The sequence below is a fragment of the Xyrauchen texanus genome, chromosome 41, assembly GCF_025860055.1.
Source record: "Xyrauchen texanus isolate HMW12.3.18 chromosome 41, RBS_HiC_50CHRs, whole genome shotgun sequence".
NCBI classification, from domain to species: domain Eukaryota; kingdom Metazoa; phylum Chordata; class Actinopteri; order Cypriniformes; family Catostomidae; genus Xyrauchen; species Xyrauchen texanus.
The window spans coordinates 1,719,345-1,724,729 of NC_068316.1; positions in this window are offsets into that span (position 1 = coordinate 1,719,345).

The following is a 5,385-nucleotide window of genomic DNA, read 5'->3' on the forward strand; positions in this document are numbered from 1 at the left end:
TTATATGTATATATATATATATATATATATATTATAATTTTTTTTGAAGAAAATGTTCGGCATTTTAAAAGGTGCTTTTTCATGTCAGATATGACAACAAAAGTGTGGGGAGAAAAAATGGAGAACGTTAAAGCGATAGTTCACCCAAAAATTTTATTTGTCCGTAATTTACTGACCCACGACTTCAATTTGGGTCTGTTCCTCACACAAAGCTAACGTTTGGCTTCAGAAATAACTGTGAGCTTGTATGGAAAAGAGCTGCGTGAAGATTCTTCAATAAATCTCTTTTTGTGTTCAACAAGTCGTACAGGTTTGGAACGAGGAACTAAAGGCAAGTAAATGGTGACAGAATTGTAATTTTTGGGTGAACGAGCCATTTAAAGTCCTTTATTTGCTGCTGGCCGTTATCTTTCATTCCTGTAAGAGGAAAACACTAAAGTAGATTATAAAAACCATGAAATATGGAAGAAAGAAATCTCTGGGTGGCAAAACTCAGTTCATATTTTTAATTTATGCAAAACAAAAACTCTGTTCTGCAAATGTCAATCATTGAAATATTTGCACAGTGTTCTAGCTAAATGTATTCTTGTATATATTTGGTCTTAGTTGATTATTATAATGATACAGAACTATTAGAAACTAGATCATCATAAAAAACCCATTGAAGAAACGGAGTCGGAGGAGAACAGCTCTTGGGAAGGTTTTGAAGTGTTCATGTCCACGACCCGCCTGTATTTATGCTTCCTGTGTTGATTGATTGTAATTATATGCAGTATATTTTGGGTAATTAACAGCTAAATAAATTAACCAATAATAATGCAGCTCGAATGCATTCTTTTTATTTTGTTAAGAGGTGTTTGTTTGAACATGCATGCAACGGTGATGTTGACTTTGCGTTGGAGTATATTTTAGATCCTGGTTAACATCCCAAAAGCATTTGCATGTAGAATTATATTTATTTTGCATAAAGAAAATAAAGCCGTTATGGTTATAAATAACCATAGTATTGACACTGACTGTCACACCTGGAGTCGCGAGTTTGAATCCAGGGCGTGCTGAGTGACTCCAGTCAGGTCTCCTTAGCAACCAAATTGGGCCGGTTGCTAGGGAGGGTGGAGTCACATGGGGTAACCTCCTCGTGGTGGTGATTAGTGGTTCTCTCAATGGGGCGTGGAGAGTAGCATGAGCCTCCACATGCTGTGAGTCTCCGCGGTGTCGTGCAAAACGGGTCACGTGATCTGATGCGCGGATTGACGGTCTCAGAAGCGGATGCAACTGAGATTCGTCCTCCGCCACCCGGATTGAGGCGAGTAACCGCGCCACCACGGGGACCTACTAAGTAGCTGGAATTGGGCGTTCCAACATTGGGAGAAAAAAATACATAAAAAAAATATAAAGCCAATTTTAGGGGCGTTTGCATTGACGTTTTCATGACAGTAATGCACACTTCCTTACTCACTGTTGCGCTAATCGCAAAAGGGAAAATTGCAATGATGTCCACATTGCAGTAATGAGAGTGTGTCATGATGTCACAGTGCAAAAATCCTAACAAAAATGTATTTTCTTCATGCAATGTTTAATGTTTGATTTGGGTGTGAAATATGACCTGGGCATGTTCTGGAGCGTTTACATGAGATTCACCCAGAGTATCTACTGTGTTCCTGTTATCATCCTCGTATGCTAACGCAATTAAACCGCATAAGAACAGTTCGGAAGGAAATAACAAACTGATGCATTTTTGCATAGCTCAGATTTATTGATTGGAGAAACATATTCATGATGTCATAATTGAATGCATCATTTAAAAGTGACAGCAGAAGTCAATTGTTAAATGATTATATTGTTCTGGAGTAACAGCTGGTCAACAACATTACATAAACTGCAGGTTTGTACTTTTGTTCATTCGTTGTTGCATGTTTATATTATCTGTGCATGTGTATATATATATATTATTGTTGTTATTAGAGGTATATGATATAGTAATCGTGCCAATAGATGTTTTTTGGAACTATCTGTTATCGGCAAAAATCTGTGCCGATAGCTTTACTATCGGACGATTAATCTGTTATTGGCCTTTTTCACAGCCTTAATTATCGGTATTGGCCAAATCCACTCTCGGTCGACCTCTAAATGTTATTATGTATTTGATTTGTTTCAGAAGCTGAACATGTGTGGACTTCAATAGTCGATATTTCAGAGGTAAGTGTGACGGGTTTGCTTTCTCCAAAGAGAACAAGGTGCGTTTGTCCTTCATTGATCACATGACATGTATCTCTGTTTGTAGAATGCACTTCATTACAGATGTTACATGATATATCACACGCCGAGCTCAAAGGCGAATCTCATGTCCACATAAAGTACATCTGGAGGTGCAAGGGTGCGTCTGATGCAACTCAAGATTTTACATTGATTCTATTGGACCCCCTCTAGATTATATAGGCTTGGTCTTAAAGACACACCCACCTGCTGGCGATGCCAATCAGAAGATGGAGACACAACCTGTGCTTTTTGGGGGGGTTAAGATCTGGGATTTTGAGTTTTTGTGTGACGTTTTAGGCACTTGAATTTCACTCTGCCCCAGACTCTGTATTTTGGCCGATGGGGCGGTCCTACATTTTGGAAATAAACACTTAAAAATGGGGTTCTGACCAGTATTATGATTGGCAGGCAGATTATTTTAAGGGGATGGAAGTCGGATGGAGCGCCCTCATTTCCAGGGTGGTGTGCGGAGATGCTTTTGAAGGGATGTCAGGCAGAAGGACGAGGGTTCAGAATGAGTTTGACAGGAAGTGGGGTAAATACTTTGTGTTTTGGGGTGACTCTCGGGGAGGGGCTGTGGAGAGGGACGTTTAGTTTGAATTATATATGATTATTATGTTTCTTGTGTATGTATTTGTGACCACATATACATTTCAGTGTATATGTGTTGTTTATTTATTTTGTTGTTTATGAATTAATTAAAATGTTAAAAATTATTTGACATTTGACACCAAAATGAAAATAAGAAATGGAAGATAAGCTTAAATAGCAAGTGTCACAAACAAGGCTAAAATATGCTTCATTTTCATTGAGATTATCATTTCGGGATGTTACATTTATGCATTTGGCTGACGCTTTTATCCAAAGTGACTTACAGTGCAATTATTACAGGGACAATCCCCCCGGAGCAACCTGGAGTTAAGTGCCTTACTCAAGGACACAATGGTGGTGGCTGTGGGGATCGAACCAGCAACCTTCTGATTACCAGTTATGTGCTTTAGCCCACTACACCACCACCTCTCCATATAGTGTGACAACATGCCAAATATCCACTGTAAATGTGCACTGAATTGACCAAACTGTCAAAATGCAATATTGAAACATTTCTAAAACAGCACAGCTCACTAACACATGCCAGATGTTTCGACTGGTCCCCGTGGAAGGGGCCAAACCAGATGCTGACCCCCAGTAAGCCCTGACCCCTCATTTACTGCTGTTAACCTCCAGCTTCACCGGCTTCTCCATATTTGCCTTCAAGAGATCTCCAAACGTGCTGCTCTCTTTATTCAGCAGGTAAAAATGCTTTTGAGTCTCAAGTTCAACATTATTCATATTTATAACTGTATGAGTTCATGGTGTTTTTTCAGTAATCTTCATGATTTCTGGTTCGGATTCATCCTTTCCATTCCATCAATGGTGTCGATTCCGGGGAAGGGGGAGAGCAATTACAAAAAGTGTGGTAATTATTTTTATTTAGTTTATGAATTGATGCATTTCTATGCCCAGCCTTATTTTTTGAACGGAGTACTCAGAAATGAAACAGAAACACAGAGGAGCTACAGGCAGCAACAGTCGCAGCGTGTCCTAACCTGACGTCAAACAACACGAGATAAAAGGGATATTTTCTATGTTAATCAGAGTTTTTGTCCTAACCAACCGTGATGAGCGACGGTACATTCTATCGATTGCTTGTTTTCTGTTTTCAGCATTGTGTGGGTAACTCCGTCCACTGTGAACTGGCACTGGTTCAAAAATATTCCAAAAAATAAGGCTGGGCATAGAAATGCATCAATTCATCAACTACAAACTCTTCAGACATGTTTTTGTAAATAATATGGAAAAAGATAAAGATAATTTTTTGGAAAAAAGTAAGACTATTTTGCCTTGCTAAGGCTAATTTAATTAATTTATTTTGTTACTTATTAAATATCTCTGGAATCATTCCAGAAATGTTTAAAACATCATTCCCAAGTTATCAAACACATACTTTAAGATTCTGTGGAAATGAAATGGCATATGGATGTGTTTATAACATTTTAGAAAAATATTAAATTGTCACAAAAAAAATAATAATTTGCATGCGTTGCTTTTTAGTAGAAGACCTAAATAAACTAGTAAGTGTGAGAAGTAGTCATAAAGAAACATTCAAGCACAGGTCTTCATTGTTTACTATAACAGCGGTGACATTGGGCACTTGTTAAAGAAGTAGTCTTATTTTCATTTTAATATCTCATTCATCATAGTCAGAGCGAAACACTGTAGTTATTTAATAACTTAATTAAACGTCTCCGTTAATCGTGTGGTTCAATGTCTAATTCCCAAATGTAATTATATTTATGATTAAAGTAGTGTATTAAGCCATAAAACTGCACCAAACGCCGATCCTACTGCAGCCAAGAATTACATCATGAATATTAATAAGTGCGTGCTGACGTTGTTTGAAAGACCTACAGGGACGCGTTTAATTAATATTAATATAACGTCTGCCTTTCAGCCAATCATTTAGGAATGCTGTCCAAACATCATCATAATTAATATTCATAACCCTGCCTTCGCCATAGCAAAAATATGATTCGTAATTTGTAACTCGTAGTCTTTAAAGAAAGCGAAACTAGTAGGTATATAAACACCAAAATTATTTATTTGTCTGTATTTTTATTTTTATTCGTTTCTTTACACAGGCATAACCAATAAACTTCTGATAACAAATCACCTGGCAGGCGAGTGCCAGAGCCCTTCTACATTTACATAAATGCTATTATATTATTTGAATTTATGTATATGGTGGAAATGTTTCATTACGCTGAATAAACTGATCATCATTTAATGAACTGACCACCTGTCCGCTAATCTTCAACATATTTTGTACTAAACAAACCTTTTTGAGTTAACTATGCGTAGAGTTTACTACTGACATGGAAAGTTTTGCGACAGGTAGCTGTCAGTTTACGGCTCTCTCCATTCATTTGTATTGTATCCGCAAACGGTGACTTACTGTCGTAACTAGTAACTAGCTAGTTGACCGCTGTTATCTCAATTTGAGAAGATCTTTGGCTTAGCAGAGGTTTTTTAAATCACAGGCTTATGTTGTTGTAATATTAATTTGTTTAACTATCCTGATTAGCG